Source organism: Lepisma saccharinum, chromosome 29 (genome assembly GCF_977018435.1).
Source record: "Lepisma saccharinum chromosome 29, izLepSacc3.1, whole genome shotgun sequence".
In the NCBI taxonomy this organism is placed as follows: domain Eukaryota; kingdom Metazoa; phylum Arthropoda; class Insecta; order Zygentoma; family Lepismatidae; genus Lepisma; species Lepisma saccharinum.
The window spans coordinates 51,575,262-51,593,880 of NC_139257.1; positions in this window are offsets into that span (position 1 = coordinate 51,575,262).

Below are 18,619 nucleotides of genomic sequence, written 5' to 3' on the forward strand. Positions count from 1 at the left end.
CACCGTTCCAGCAAGTAGAGCAGCAGCCTTCCGAAAATTGATTGTAGTTCATGTCTCCGCCTACGTAGTCATCGTACGCATGCTTGAGGTTGGTGTGATCTTGACGAAACAAACATATGAAATTAGCGTTGTCGCGTACTAACTGTTTTGGAATTTTGGAAAACGTTTGAGCTAGGTAGAAGCAATCCATTCCTTTGTGACGACCTTGCGTGAAAAAGTTGCGAATTTCATTTTGATTTTCCAGGATGGCATCGTCGAACACAACAACTGAATTTTCACGACAATCGTCGAGTGGTTTTATTTCCGAGGCGAACGTTGCAATGTCCAGACCATCGTACAGTTTCATCAGTTGCTGGTATTTGGATTGCTCTAAACTTTTCGAGAACACGTACAGGTGCCTGTTCTTCCAATCTAACCAATTTGGTGCGAGGAGAAAATTGTCCACGAGCAGTGTCGTTTTTCCACACCCCGAAGGTCCTACGATCAGACAGCGGATGCTGTCGGGGAGCAATTCACCGTTTTTTTTCTTCCTTCCACTTTCCGAATTAGGTAAACGTTTCACAACATTCCACGTACTCATAGAATCACTTCGTTTGAATCGATCCAACTTGTTTCCGGAAGTCCCAGCCATTTCACCAAAAGTTTGTTGCCTCTCTTGCGCAAAACTTTTTCGATAAGGTACGTGTCGGGGTGTTTCGTTTTAGAGAGTTCCTCCTCGTAGAAGCGGCCCAATAAAATTTCACCGCCACTGTCTTTTATTATATACGTGTGACGGTTCCCGGGTAGAACTCGAACCACGGTAAAAAGTTCAGTACTCCAGTTTCGTGTGAAACCCCTGTCAAACGTTCGCTTCAATTTACTGACCCTCACCTGTTCTCCAATTTTGTATTTAGCTTTTTTTGTCGTGGGCATGTACTTTGGACAGTAAACGCTAGAAATTAAACGTTGCTCGTCAGACCTGGTAACGTCAGCTGGCTTCATGCCTATCGTTGCGTGCCGTGTGTGATTATAGTCGTTAACAAGTTCCGGGAGAATAGTGACCCACTTGTAGCTTCCCTGAAGCGTGAAGCGTGACCACATGCGCGATTTCAGAGTACGATTGAATCTTTCCACAATGCTGGCCTTGACGTCACTGAAGGTCGAGTAATGATGAACGTTGTGTTTCCGAATAAACTTTTGGAATACGGCATTGTAAAATTCCTTCCCTTTGTCCGTGTGCAGAAACCGAGGTCGTCTGCCGCCGCTTTCGCGAAAAATTGTCTTGAATGCTTCCGTGACGCACGTCCCTGTTTTCGCCTTCAAAGGTAGAGCCCATGCGAATTTTGAAAATGTGTCTATGACGGTGAGGAGGTACTTGTTGCCCTTGTTCAATTTATGCACGTTTTTTAACTTGCCGCTACTCATTTCGACGAGGTCGCTTTCCCAGAGGTCGTCGATTCCCTTGGTTACCACAGCCAAACGTTCGTAGTTGCGGCGTGCAGGTCTATGCAATTCTTGGACGATGGCTTGCCTAGACATTTTTTATTATTTTTAGAGATTACGTTTCAAGAGAAGCACAAGCGTGATGGGATTCAAAGAGGGTGGCACTTCACTCGTGTTTTGAATGATCAGCTTATCGCCGGCACTCACGTCGAAAACGGTGAGATCTTCGTCTTTGTGTATTTCATATATGTTGCGCGTTTCGTTCCAACGTGCCAGAGGAATATTTCCTGCTTTCTGGACACCACGATTCGATATCAAAGTCATGGTGGGAACGCTAGCTTTTCTGCCGTGAGACCAGTACGAAAATTCGTTTATCTGAATCGTGCCATCGAGGAGAAACTTGTAGTACGGATGATAAGGATGTAGCATGTACAGTTTGTTACCTTCGACGAAGGTGGAGATTCTCTGTTGATTGGGAACGCTGTTGATTTCGATGGCTTGCAGAGAATGCAGTTTAGCGAATTTAGTATCGATGCTAACGAGGTTGCTGTGAAGCTGACCCAGTGTGTTTTGTACGGGCACCAAATGCTCGACTATGGTATCCGTTACGGTAGAAAATGACGGTTTGATTTTCACTTCCACGTTCAACTGCTTGTAGCTTTCGTTGAGTTCTTGCAACTTGGCACTGAAAGAAGCCAGCGTCGATTCCTGCGTGGATTCCAGCACTCCAACTTGATCTCTGATGTTGACGACAATGTTCTGAAGGTTCTCGATTTGATTCAATTTCGAGCTCTTCTCGGTAAGATCGTTCACGATGATTCGCATCTCTGTAAACTGCGTGTGAAGGTCGGCGACGCTCTGCGAAGTGGGCAGCGTCGACACCAGCGAAGCAAGTTCGTCTCGAATCTGTTCCACGTTCGCCGTTTCCGTTTCCAGTCGTTTCAGCATGCGTGATATGTTCCTTTTCAAAGCATGTAATTCTTTGGAGGTGGGGAGATTGGCCACTTTACTCTCGAGATCGCTCAATGAACTTTTGATGTCACTCGAATCGGATAGTGCCGTCACCGCCGTTTTCAATTTTTCCAAATCTTCACTTGAAGGCACGCTCGTTCGTAACGATTCCAAGTCACCCTGTATGTTGTCCAGTACGTGATGAAAATGAGCGAGATTGGATTCGACGTTCAAATTTTCTAAATATTGGATCTTCTGCTGAACCGTGCTCAACGTGTCTTGAATGCTCGTCAACGCTCTCGTTTCAGCGTGAATATTTTTAATTTCTTCGTTGATCAATTCCAAGGACGCCTGAAGCGTGGCGATGGTGGTTTGAATGTGTTCGAAATCTTGATAGGCCTCCAGTTGAATTTTTATGTTCGCGACGCTTTTAGCGATGACCTGCAGTTCGTCCGACGATGGTAGGTTCGTCATTGTATCTTCCAAAGTCTGCAACTTGGATTTGATTTCTTCCAACGTACCGGTGAATTCTTCTTGTAATTTAGAAACAACAACCTGCAATCGTTCTATATCAATATCATTCACGACAGTTTGAAGTTCAGAGAAATTCTTTTCTATTGCGGAAGTTCGCTCTTCGATTTCGAGTTTCAATTTTTCCAAATCTTCATTTTTCGATTGAAATTGCTGTAATTTGGCCAAATCATTTTGAAGCGAATCCATGCTCAACTGTATATTTTGAATGTTGTCGTAAGAAGGTACCTCGACATAATTTTTTATCAGTGTTTTCAGTTCGGAATCGATTTTCAGAATGGGATCGAGACATTGCGTTTGGAGCGTAGCGATCTCAGACTCTAAACTTTTGTTTAAGGTCTCCTGCAAAGCGATCAAATCAGTCCTCAACTTCTTAACACGAACGTCCAACATGAGAATCTCTTCTGCATGGTCTACACGCTTGGTGTTGCCGAAAATATCGTTAGGCATTTTTGGTTAACGGTTATTTATAATAGGATAGACGATTCGTAATTCTACGAAGAGAGGAATAAGTTTGTCGTAGTCTCCGAGGAGTTCCACGTAAAGATAATCTCCTGCAGACACATCGTACGACATGTTAGAAAGTATCTTGTCGTGCTTGATTCGAAAAATGTTCTTGCCGGTAGAAATTTTGATTTCGCCTGCGTTCTCCGGATTCACGGTGATTTGAAGTTTCCCGTCGATCGGAATTTCATAGAAATGTAAATTGTTATTAAAAACATAAAACATCTTGCCCACATCGTTATTTATTTCCGTCCAAATGCTGTTGAGGTGAATGATTAACAAACCGTTGAGTTTAGATAACACGGAAGGTAAGAGGTTATTGAAATTTGGTGATGCAGTGTCCATGTTGCTTTGTTTGCGAAAACCAAAGAGATTCATTGTTCTTGTTAGTTATTTAACACATCGTGCTTTTTGCTATTCTTCAAAACATACAAAGGAAAAGAATGAAAGGGAGAGCCCTCGGGCGATGAAAAGTTGCAACCTGTTATTATGTTGTTAAGCCCGCTCAAACCGAGGCTCATTAAATTCAACTCTTATTTTTCATCGCCCGAGGGCTCCATCTTTCATTCTTTTCCTCTGTCTGTTTTTGAAGAAGAATGGCAAAAAACACAGCGAACTTCATGGCTATGGGGATACATTGGATGTCAAGACACGTGGAAAAAACGTACAAAACAAGAGATTGGAGACATCAAGATTTTGGACGAATTTTTTAAGAATTTTCAAATTTTCAGAAATGCGGTTCCAGATAAGGTCAAAAACTACATACTCAGATCTTCACCAAACCTTGCAGGGATACATTGGATGTCAAGTGACGTGGAAAAAACGTACAAAACAAGAGATTGGAGACATCAAGATTTTGGAAGAATTTTTTAAGAATTTTCAAATTTTCAGATGGGAGGTTCCATATAAGGTCAAAAACTACATACTCAGATCTTCACCAAACTTTGCAGGGATACATTGGATGTCAAGACACGTGGAAAAAACATACAAGACCTAGGACTGGTGACATCAAGATTTTGGTCAAATTTTTTAAGAATTTTCAAATTTTCAGGTTCCATATAAGGTCAAAAACTACATACTCAGATCTTCACCAAACTTTGGAGGAATACATTGGATGTTAAGACACGTGGAAAAAACGTACAAAACAAGAGATTGGAGACATCAAGATTTTGGACGAATTTTTTAAGAATTTTCAAATTTTCAGAAATGCGGTTCCAGATAAGGTCAAAAACTACATACTTTGCAGGGATACATTGGATGTCAAGACACGTGGAAAAAACGTTCAAAACAAGGGATTGGGGTCATCAAGATTTTGGACGGATTTTTTAGGAATTTTCAAATTTTCAGATGGGAGGTTCCAGATAAGGTCAAAAACGACATACTCAGATCTTCACCAAACTTTGCAGGAATACATTGGATGTCAAGACACGTGGAAAAAACATACAAAACATAAGATTCGGGACATCAAGATTTTGGTCGAATTTTTTAAGAATTTTCAAATTTTCAGATAGGAGGTTCCATATAAGGTAAAAAACTACATACTCAGATCTTCACCGAACTTTGCAGGGATACATTGGATGTCAAGACACGTGGAAAAAACATACAAATCATAGGATTGGGGACATCAAGATTTTGGTCAATTTTTTTAAGAATTTTCAAATTTTCAGATAGGAGGATCCATATAAGGTCAAAAACTACATACTCAGATCTTCACCAAACATAGCAGGGATACATTGGATGTCAAGACACGTGGAAAAAACGTACAAAACAAGAGATTGGAGACATCAAGATTTTGGACGAATTTTTGAAGAATTTTCAAATTTTCAGATAGGAGGTTTAAGGTCAAAAACTACATACTCAGATCTTCACCAAACTTTGCAGGGATACATTGGATGTCAAGACACGTGGAAAAAACGTACAAAACAAGAGATTGGAGACATCAAGATTTTCGTCGAATTTTTTAAGAATTTTCAAATTTTCAGATGGGAGGTTCCAGATAAGGTCAAAAACGACATACTCAGATCTTCACCAAACTTTGCATGGATACATTGGATGTCAAGACACGTGGAAAAAACGTACAAAACAAGAAATTGGAGACATCAAGATTTTGGACGAATTTCTTAAGAATTTTCAAATTTTCAGAAAGGAGGTTCCGTATAAGGTCAAAAACTACATACTCAGATCTTCACCAAACTTTGCAGGGATACATTGGATGTCAAGACACGTGGAAAAAACGTACAAAACAAGAGATGGGGTCATCAAGATTTTGGACTGATTTTTTAGGAATTTTCAAATTTTCAGATGGGAGGTTCCAGATAAGGTCAAAAACTACATACTCAGATCTTCACCAAACTTTGCAGTGATACATTGGATGTCAAGACACGTGGAAAAAACGTACAAAACAAGAGATTGGAGACATCAAGATTTTGAACGAATTTTTTAAGAATTTTCAAATTTTCTGATAGGAGGTTCCATATAAGGTCAAAAACTACATACTCAGATCTTCACCAAACATTGCAGGGATACATTGGATGTCAAGACACGTGGAAAAAACATACAAAACATAGGATTGGGGACATCAAGATTTTGGTCGAATTTTTTAAGAATTTTCAAATTTTCAGATAGGAGGTTCCATATAAGGTCAAAAACTACATACTCAGATCTTCACCAAACTTAGCAGGGATACATTGGATGTCAAGACACGTGGAAAAAACATACAAGACATAGGATTGGGGACATCAAGATTTTGGTCAAATTTTTTAAGAATTTTCAAATTTTCAGATAGGAGGTTCCATATAAGGTCAAAAACTACATACTCAGATCTTCACCAAACATTGCAGGAATACAATGGATGTCAAGACACGTGGAAAAAATGTACAAAACAAGAGATTGGAGACATCAAGATTTTCGACGGATTTTTTAAGAATTTTCAAATTTTCAGATGGGAGGTTCCAGATAAGGTCAAAAACGACATACTCAGATCTTCACCAAACTTTGCATGGATACATTGGATGTCAAGACACGTGGAAAAAACATACAAAACATAGGATTGGGGACATCAAGATTTTGGTCGAATTTTTTAAGAATTTTCAAATTTTCAGATAGGAGGTTCCATATAAGGTCAAAAACTACATACTCAGATCTTCACCAAACTATGCAGGGATACATTGGATGTCAAGACACGTGGAAAAAACGTACAAAACAAGAGATTGGAGACATAAAGATTTTGGACGAATTTCTTAAGAATTTTCAAATTTTCAGATAGGAGGTTCCAGATAAGGTCAAAAACTACATACTCAGATCTTCACCAAACTTTGCAGGGACACATTGGATGTCAAGACACGTGGAAAAAACGTACAAAACAAGAGATTGGAGACATCAAGATTTTGGACGAATTTTTGAGGAATTTTCAAATTTTCAGAAATGAGGTTCCAGATAAGGTCAAAAACTACATACTCAGATCTTCACCAAACTTTGCAGGGATACATTGGATGTCAAGACACGTGGGGAAAACATACAAACCAAGAGATTGGAGACATCAAGATTTTAAACGAATTTTTTAAGAATTTTCAAATTTTCAGATAGGAGGTTCCATATAAGGTCAAAAACTACATACTCAGATCTTCACCAAACTTTGCAGGGATACATTGGATGTCAAGACACGTGTAAAAAACATACAAAACATAGGATTGGGGACATCAAGATTTTGGTCAAATTTTTTAAGAATTTTCAAATTTTCAGATAGGAGGTTCCAAATAAGGTCAAAAACTACATACTCAGATCTTCACCAAACATTGCAGGGATACATTGGATGTCAAGACACGTGGAAAAACGTACAAAACAAGAGATTGGAGACATCAAGATTTCGGACGAATTTTTTAAGAATTTTCAAATTTTCAGATAGGAGGTTCCAGATAAGGTCAAAAACTACATACTCAGATCTTCACCAAACTTTGCAGGGATACATTGGATGTCAAGACACGTGGGAAAAACATACAAAACATAGGATTGGGGACATCAAGATTTTGGTCAAATTTTTTAAGAATTTTCAAATTTTCAGATAGGAGGTTCCATATAAGGTCAAAAACTACATACTCAGATCTTCACCAAACATTGCAGGGATACATTGGATGTCAAGACACGTGGAAAAAACGTACAAAACAAGCGATTGGAGACATCAAGATTTTGGTCGAATTTTTTAAGAATTTTCAAATTTTCAGATGGGAGGTTCCAGATAAGGTCAAAAACGACATACTCAGATCTTCACCAAACTTTGCATGGATTCATTGGATGTCAAGACACGTGGAAAAAACGTACAAAACATAGAATTGGGGACATCAAGATTTTGGTCGAATTTTTTAAGAATTTTCAAATTTTCAGATAGGAGGTTCCATATAAGGTCAAAAACTACATACTCAGATCTTCACCAAACTTTGCATGGATACATTGGATGTCAAGACACGTGGAAAAAACGTACAAAACAAGAGATTGGAGACATCAAGATTTTGGACGAATTTTTTAAGAATTTTCAAATTTTCAGATAGGAGGTTCCAGATAAGGTCAAAAACTACATACTCAGATCTTCACCAAACTTTGCAGGGATACATTGGATGTCAAGACACGTGGAAAAAACGTACAAAACAAGAGATTGGGGTCATCAAGATTTTGGACGGATTTTTTAGGAATTTTCAAATTTTCAGATGGGGGGTTCCAGATAAGGTCAAAAACTACATACTCAGATCTTCACCAAACTTTACAGGGATACATTGGATGTCAAGACACGTGGAAAAACGTACAAAACAAGAGATTGGAGACGTCAAGATTTTGGACGAATTTTTTAAGAATTTTCAAATTTCCAGAAAGGATGTTCCAGATAAGGTCAAAAACTACATACTGAGATCTTCACCAAACTTTGCAGGGATACATTGGATGTCAAGACACGTGGAAAAAACGTACAAAACAAGAGATTGGGGTCATCAAGATTTTGGACGGATTTTTTAGGAATTTTCAAATTCTCAGATGGGAGGTTCCAGATAAGGTCAAAAACTACATACTCAGATCTTCACCAAACTTTGCAGTGAAACATTGGATGTCAAGACACGTGGAAAAAACGTACAAAACAAGAGATTGGAGACATCAAGATTTTGAACGAATTTTTTAAGAATTTTCAAATTTTCAGATAGGAGGTTCCATATAAGGTCAAAAACTACATACTCAGATCTTCATCAAACATTGCAGGGATACATTGGATGTCAAGACACGTGGAAAAAACGTACAAAACAAGCGATTGGAGACATCAAGATTTTCGACGAATTTTTTAAGAATTTTCAAATTTTCAGATGGGAGGTTCCAGATAAGGTCAAAAACGACATACTCAGATCTTCACCAAACTTTGAATGGATACATTGGATGTCAAGACACGTGGAAAAAACATACAAAACATAGAATTGGGGACATCAAGATTTTGGTCGAATTTTTTAAGAATTTTCAAATTTTCAGATAGGAGGTTCCATATAAGGTCAAAAACTACATACTCAGATCTTCACCAAACTTTGCATGGATACATTGGATGTCAAGACACGTAAAAAAAACGTACAAAACAAGAGATTGGAGACATCAAGATTTTGGACGAATTTTTGAGGAATTTTCAAATTTTCAGAAATGAGGTTCCAGATAAAGTCAAAAACTACATACTCAGATCTTCACCAAACTTTGCAGGGATACATTGGATGTCAAGACACGTGGGGAAAACATACAAACCAAGAGATTGGAGACATCAAGATTTTGGACGAATTTTTGAAGGATTTTCAAATTTTCAGATAGGAGGTTTAAGGTCAAAAACTACATACTCAGATCTTCACCAAACGTTGCAGGGATACTTTGCATGTCAAGACACGTGGAAAAAACGTACAAAACAAGAGATTGGAGACATCAAGATTTTCGTCGAATTTTTTAAGAATTTTCAAATTTTCAGATGGGAGGTTCCAGATAAGGTTCAAAACGACATACTCAGATCTTCACCAAACTTTGCATGGATACATTGGATGTCAAGACACGTGGAAAAAACGTACAAAACAAGAAATTGGAGACATCAAGATTTTGGACGAATTTTTTAAGAATTTTCAAATTTTCAGGAAGGAGGTTCCGTATAAGGTCAAAAACTACATACTCAGATCTTCACCAAACTTTGCAGGGATACATTGGATGTCAAGTGACGTGGAAAAAACGTACAAAACAAGAGATTGGAGACATCAAGATTTTGGAAGAATTTTTTAAGAATTTTCAAATTTTCAGATGGGAGGTTCCATATAAGGTCAAAAACTACATACTCAGATCTTCACCAAACTTTGCAGGGATACATTGGATGTAAAGACACGTGGAAAAAACATACAAGACCTAGGTTTGGGGACATCAAGATTTTGGTCAAATTTTTTAAGAATTTTCAAATTTTCAGGTTCCATATAAGGTCAAAAACTACATACTCAGATCTTCACCAAACTTTGCAGGAATACATTGGATGTTAAGACACGTGGAAAAAACGTACAAAACAAGAGATTGTGGTCATCAAGATTTTGGACGGATTTTTTAGGAATTTTCAAATTTTCAGATGGGAGGTTCCAGATAAGGTCAAAAACGACATACTCAGATCTTCACCAAACTTTGCAGGAATACATTGGATGTCAAGACACGTGGAAAAACATACAAAACATAAGATTCGGGACATCAAGATTTTGGTCGAATTTTTTAAGAATTTTCAAATTTTCAGATAGGAGGTTCCATATAAGGTAAAAAACTACATACTCAGATCTTCACCGAACTTTGCAGGGATACATTGGATGTCAAGACACGTGGAAAAAACATACAAAACATAGGATTGGGGACATCAAGATTTTGGTCAAATTTTTTAAGAATTTTCAAATAATCAGATAGGAGGTTCCATATAAGGTCAAAAACTACATACTCAGATCTTCACCAAACATTGCAGGGATACATTGGATGTCAAGACACGTGGAAAAAACGTACAAAACAAGAGATTGGAGACATCAAGATTTTGGACGAATTTTTGAAGAATTTTCAAATTTTCAGATAGGAGGTTTAAGGTCAAAAACTACATACTCAGATCTTCACCAAACGTTGCAGGGATACTTTGCATGTCAAGACACGTGGAAAAAACGTACAAAACAAGAGATTGGAGACATCAAGATTTTCGTCGAATTTTTTAAGAATTTTCAAATTTTCAGATGGGAGGTTCCAGATAAGGTTCAAAACGACATACACAGATCTTCACCAAACTTTGCATGGATACATTGGATGTCAAGACACGTGGAAAAAACGTACAAAACAAGAAATTGGAGACATCAAGATTTTGGACGAATTTTTTAAGAATTTTCAAATTTTCAGAAAGGAGGTTCCGTATAAGGTCAAAAACTACATACTCAGATCTTCACCAAACTTTGCAGGGATACATTGGATGTCAAGACACGTGGAAAAAACGTACAAAACAAGAGATTGGGATCATCAAGATTTTGGACGGATTTTTTAGGAATTTTCAAATTTTCAGATGGGAGGTTCCAGATATGGTCAAAAACTACATACTCAGATCTTCACCAAACTTTGCAGTGATACATTGGATGTCAAGACACGTGGAAAAAACGTACAAAACAAGAGATTGGAGACATCAAGATTTTGAACGAATTTTTTAAGAATTTTCAAATTTTCAGATAGGAGGTTCCATATAAGGTCAAAAACTACATACTCAGATCTTCACCAAACATTGCAGGAATACAATGGATGTCAAGACACGTGGAAAAAATGTACAAAACAAGAGATTGGAAACATCAAGATTTTCGACGGATTTTTTAAGAATTTTCAAATTTTCAGATGGGAGGTTCCAGATAAGGTCAAAAACGACATACTCAGATCTTCACCAAACTTTGCATGGATACATTGGATGTCAAGACACGTGGAAAAAATATACAAAACATAGGATTGGGGACATCAAGATTTTGGTCGAATTTTTTAAGAATTTTCAAATTTTCAGATAGGAGGTTCCATATAAGGTCAAAAACTACATACTCAGATCTTCACCAAACTATGCAGGGATACATTGGATGTCAAGACACGTGGAAAAAACGTACAAAACAAGAGATTGGAGACATAAAGATTTTGGACGAATTTTTTAAGAATTTTCAAATTTTCAGATAGGAGGTTCCAGATAAGGTCAAAAACTACATACTCAGATCTTCACCAAACTTTGCAGGGACACATTGGATGTCAAGACACGTGGAAAAAACGTACAAAACAAGAGATTGGAGACATCAAGATTTTGGACGAATTTTTGAGGAATTTTCAAATTTTCAGAAATGAGGTTCCAGATAAGGTCAAAAACTACATACTCAGATCTTCACCAAACTTTGCAGGGATACATTGGATGTCAAGACACGTGGGGAAAACATACAAACCAAGAGATTGGAGACATCAAGATTTTGGACGAATTTTTTAAGAATTTTCAAATTTTCAGATAGGAGGTTCCATATAAGGTCAAAAACTACATACTCAGATCTTCACCAAACTTTGCAGGGATACATTGGATGTCAAGACACGTGTAAAAAACATACAAAACATAGGATTGGGGACATCAAGATTTTGGTCAAATTTTTTAAGAATTTTCAAATTTTCAGATAGGAGGTTCCAAATAAGGTCAAAAACTACATACTCAGATCTTCACCAAACATTGCAGGGATACATTGGATGTCAAGACACGTGGAAAAACGTACAAAACAAGAGATTGGAGACATCAAGATTTCGGACGAATTTTTTAAGAATTTTCAAATTTTCAGATAGGAGGTTCCAGATAAGGTCAAAAACTACATACTCAGATCTTCACCAAACTTTGCAGGGATACATTGGATGTCAAGACACGTGGGAAAAACATACAAAACATAGGATTGGGACATCAAGATTTTGGTCAAATTTTTTAAGAATTTTCAAATTTTCAGATAGGAGGTTCCATATAAGGTCAAAAACTACATACTCAGATCTTCACCAAACATTGCAGGGATACATTGGATGTCAAGACACGTGGAAAAAACGTACAAAACAAGCGATTGGAGACATCAAGATTTTGGACGAATTTTTGAAGAATTTTCAAATTTTCAGATGGGAGGTTCCAGATAAGGTCAAAAACGACATACTCAGATCTTCACCAAACTTTGCATGGATTCATTGGATGTCAAGACACGTGGAAAAAACGTACAAAACATAGAATTGGGGACATCAAGATTTTGGTCGAATTTTTTAAGAATTTTCAAATTTTCAGATAGGAGGTTCCATATAAGGTCAAAAACTACATACTCAGATCTTCACCAAACTTTGCATGGATACATTGGATGTCAAGACACGTGGAAAAAACGTACAAAACAAGAGATTGGAGACATCAAGATTTTGGACGAATTTTTTAAGAATTTTCAAATTTTCAGATAGGAGGTTCCAGATAAGGTCAAAAACTACATACTCAGATCTTCACCAAACTTTGCAGGGATACATTGGATGTCAAGACACGTGGAAAAAACGTACAAAACAAGAGATTGGGGTCATCAAGATTTTGGACGGATTTTTTAGGAATTTTCAAATTTTCAGATGGGTGGTTCCAGATAAGGTCAAAAACTACATACTCAGATCTTCACCAAACTTTACAGGGATACATTGGATGTCAAGACACGTGGAAAAACGTACAAAACAAGAGATTGGAGACGTCAAGATTTTGGACGAATTTTTTAAGAATTTTCAAATTTCCAGAAAGGATGTTCCAGATAAGGTCAAAAACTACATACTGAGATCTTCACCAAACTTTGCAGGGATACATTGGATGTCAAGACACGTGGAAAAAACGTACAAAACAAGAGATTGCGGTCATCAAGATTTTGGACGGATTTTTTAGGAATTTTCAAATTGTCAGATGGGAGGTTCCAGATAAGGTCAAAAACTACATACTCAGATCTTCACCAAACTTTGCAGTGAAACATTGGATGTCAAGACACGTGGAAAAAACGTACAAAACAAGAGATTGGAGACATGAAGATTTTGAACGAATTTTTTAAGAATTTTCAAATTTTCAGATAGGAGGTTCCATATAAGGTCAAAAACTACATACTCAGATCTTCATCAAACATTGCAGGGATACATTGGATGTCAAGACACGTGGAAAAAACGTACAAAACAAGCGATTGGAGACATCAAGATTTTCGACGAATTTTTTAAGAATTTTCAAATTTTCAGATGGGAGGTTCCAGATAAGGTCAAAAACGACATACTCAGATCTTCACCAAACTTTGAATGGATACATTGGATGTCAAGACACGTCGAAAAAACATACAAAACATAGAATTGGGGACATCAAGATTTTGGTCGAATTTTTTAAGAATTTTCAAATTTTCAGATAGGAGGTTCCATATAAGGTCAAAAACTACATACTCAGATCTTCACCTAACTTTGCATGGATACATTGGATGTCAAGACACGTAAAAAAAACGTACAAAACAAGAGATTGGAGACATCAAGATTTTGGACGAATTTTTGAGGAATTTTCAAATTTTCAGAAATGAGGTTCCAGATAAGGTCAAAAACTACATACTCAGATCTTCACCAAACTTTGCAGGGATACATTGGATGTCAAGACACGTGGGGAAAACACAAACCAAGAGATTGGAGACATCAAGATTTTGGACGAATTTTTTAAGAATTTTCAAATTTTCAGATAGGAGGTTCCAGATAAGGTCAAAAACTACATACTCAGATCTTCACCAAACTTTGCAGGGATACATTGGATGTCAAGACACGTTTGAAAAAACGTACAAAACAAGAGATTGGGGTCATCAAGATTTTGGACGGATTTTTTAGGAATTTTCAAATTTTCAGAAATGCGGTTCCAGATAAGGTCAAAAACTACATACTCAGATCTTCACCAAACTTTGCAGGGATACATTGGATGTCCAGACACGTGGAAAAAACGTACAAAACAAGAGATTGGAGACATCAAGATTTTGGACGAATTTTTTAAGAATTTTCAAATTTTCAGAAATGCGGTTCCAGATAAGGTCAAAAACTACATACTCAGATCTTCACCAAACTTTGCAGGGATACATTGGATGTCAAGTGACGTGGAAAAAACGTACAAAACAAGAGATTGGAGACATCAAGATTTTGGAAGAATTTTTTAAGAATTTTCAAATTTTCAGATGGGAGGTTCCATATAAGGTCAAAAACTACATACTCAGATCTTCACCAAACTTTGCAGGCATACATTGGATGTAAAGACACGTGGAAAAAACATACAAGACCTAGGTTTGGGGACATCAAGATTTTGGTCAAATTTTTTAAGAATTTTCAAATTTTCAGGTTCCATATAAGGTCAAAAACTACATACTCAGATCTTCACCAAACTTTGCAGGAATACATTGGATGTTAAGACACGTGGAAAAAACGTACAAAACAAGAGATTGTGGTCATCAAGATTTTGGACGGATTTTTTAGGAATTTTCAAATTTTCAGATGGGAGGTTCCAGATAAGGTCAAAAACGACATACTCAGATCTTCACCAAACTTTGCAGGAATACATTGGATGTCAAGACACGTGGAAAAACATACAAAACATAAGATTCGGGACATCAAGATTTTGGTCGAATTTTTTAAGAATTTTCAAATTTTCAGATAGGAGGTTCCATATAAGGTAAAAAACTACATACTCAGATCTTCACCGAACTTTGCAGGGATACATTGGATGTCAAGACACGTGGAAAAAACATACAAAACATAGGATTGGGGACATCAAGATTTTGGTCAAATTTTTTAAGAATTTTCAAATTTTCAGATAGGAGGTTCCATATAAGGTCAAAAACTACATACTCAGATCTTCACCAAACATTGCAGGGATACATTGGATGTCAAGACACGTGGAAAAAACGTACAAAACAAGAGATTGGAGACATCAAGATTTTGGACGAATTTTTGAAGAATTTTCAAATTTTCAGATAGGAGGTTTAAGGTCAAAAACTACATACTCAGATCTTCACCAAACGTTGCAGGGATACTTTGCATGTCAAGACACGTGGAAAAAACGTACAAAACAAGAGATTGGAGACATCAAGATTTTCGTCGAATTTTTTAAGAATTTTCAAATTTTCAGATGGGAGGTTCCAGATAAGGTTCAAAACGACATACTCAGATCTTCACCAAACTTTGCATGGATACATTGGATGTCAAGACACGTGGAAAAAACGTACAAAACAAGAAATTGGAGACATCAAGATTTTGGACGAATTTTTTAAGAATTTTCAAATTTTCAGGAAGGAGGTTCCGTATAAGGTCAAAAACTACATACTCAGATCTTCACCAAACTTTGCAGGGATACATTGGATGTCAAGACACGTGGAAAAAACGTACAAAACAAGAGATTGGGGTCATCAAGATTTTGGACGGATTTTTTAGGAATTTTCAAATTTTCAGATGGGAGGTTCCAGATAAGGTCAAAAACTACATACTCAGATCTTCACCAAACTTTGCAGTGATACATTGGATGTCAAGACACGTGGAAAAAACGTACAAAACAAGAGATTGGATACATCAAGATTTTGAACGAATTTTTTAAGAATTTTCAAATTTTCAGATAGGAGGTTCCATATAAGGTCAAAAACTACATACTCAGATCTTCACCAAACTTTGCATGGATACATTGGATGTCAAGACACGTGGAAAAAACATACAAAACATAGGATTGGGGACATCAAGATTTTGGTCGAATTTTTTAAGAATTTTCAAATTTTCAGATAGGAGGTTCCATATAAGGTCAAAAACTACATACTCAGATCTTCACCAAACTTAGCAGGGATACATTGGATGTCAAGACACGTGGAAAAAACATACAAGACATAGGATTGGGGACATCAAGATTTTGGTCAAATTTTTTAAGAATTTTCAAATTTTCAGATAGGAGGTTCCATATAAGGTCAAAAACTACATACTCAGATCTTCACCAAACATTGCAGGAATACAATGGATGTCAAGACACGTGGAAAAAATGTACAAAACAAGAGATTGGAGACATCAAGATTTTCGAAGGATTTTTTAAGAATTTTCAAATTTTCAGATGGGAGGTTCCAGATAAGGTCAAAAACGACATACTCAGATCTTCACCAAACTCTGCATGGATACATTGGATGTCAAGACACGTGGAAAAAACATACTAAACATAGGATTGGGGACATCAAGATTTTGGTCAAATTTTTTAAGAATTTTCAAATTTTCAGATAGGAGGTTCCATATAAGGTCAAAAACTACATACTCAGATCTTCACCAAACATTGCAGGGATACATTGGATGTCAAGACACGTGGAAAAAACGTACAAAACAAGCGATTGGAGACATCAAGATTTTCGACGAATTTTTTAAGAATTTTCAAATTTTCAGATGGGAGGTTCCAGATAAGGTCAAAAACGACATACTCAGATCTTCACCAAACTTTGAATGGATACATTGGATGTCAAGACACGTCGAAAAAACATACAAAACATAGAATTGGGGACATCAAGATTTTGGTCGAATTTTTTAAGAATTTTCAAATTTTCAGATAGGAGGTTCCATATAAGGTCAAAAACTACATACTCAGATCTTCACCTAACTTTGCATGGATACATTGGATGTCAAGACACGTAAAAAAAACGTACAAAACAAGAGATTGGAGACATCAAGATTTTGGACGAATTTTTGAGGAATTTTCAAATTTTCAGAAATGAGGTTCCAGATAAGGTCAAAAACTACATACTCAGATCTTCACCAAACTTTGCAGGGATACATTGGATGTCAAGACACGTGGGGAAAACACAAACCAAGAGATTGGAGACATCAAGATTTTGGACGAATTTTTTAAGAATTTTCAAATTTTCAGATAGGAGGTTCCAGATAAGGTCAAAAACTACATACTCAGATCTTCACCAAACTTTGCAGGGATACATTGGATGTCAAGACACGTTTGAAAAAACGTACAAAACAAGAGATTGGGGTCATCAAGATTTTGGACGGATTTTTTAGGAATTTTCAAATTTTCAGAAATGCGGTTCCAGATAAGGTCAAAAACTACATACTCAGATCTTCACCAAACTTTGCAGGGATACATTGGATGTCCAGACACGTGGAAAAAACGTACAAAACAAGAGATTGGAGACATCAAGATTTTGGACGAATTTTTTAAGAATTTTCAAATTTTCAGAAATGCGGTTCCAGATAAGGTCAAAAACTACATACTCAGATCTTCACCAAACTTTGCAGGGATACATTGGATGTCAAGTGACGTGGAAAAAACGTACAAAACAAGAGATTGGAGACATCAAGATTTTGGAAGAATTTTTTAAGAATTTTCAAATTTTCAGATGGGAGGTTCCATATAAGGTCAAAAACTACATACTCAGATCTTCACCAAACTTTGCAGGCATACATTGGATGTAAAGACACGTGGAAAAAACATACAAGACCTAGGTTTGGGGACATCAAGATTTTGGTCAAATTTTTTAAGAATTTTCAAATTTTCAGGTTCCATATAAGGTCAAAAACTACATACTCAGATCTTCACCAAACTTTGCAGGAATACATTGGATGTTAAGACACGTGGAAAAAACGTACAAAACAAGAGATTGTGGTCATCAAGATTTTGGACGGATTTTTTAGGAATTTTCAAATTTTCAGATGGGAGGTTCCAGATAAGGTCAAAAACGACATACTCAGATCTTCACCAAACTTTGCAGGAATACATTGGATGTCAAGACACGTGGAAAAACATACAAAACATAAGATTCGGGACATCAAGATTTTGGTCGAATTTTTTAAGAATTTTCAAATTTTCAGATAGGAGGTTCCATATAAGGTAAAAAACTACATACTCAGATCTTCACCGAACTTTGCAGGGATACATTGGATGTCAAGACACGTGGAAAAAACATACAAAACATAGGATTGGGGACATCAAGATTTTGGTCAAATTTTTTAAGAATTTTCAAATTTTCAGATAGGAGGTTCCATATAAGGTCAAAAACTACATACTCAGATCTTCACCAAACATTGCAGGGATACATTGGATGTCAAGACACGTGGAAAAAACGTACAAAACAAGAGATTGGAGACATCAAGATTTTGGACGAATTTTTGAAGAATTTTCAAATTT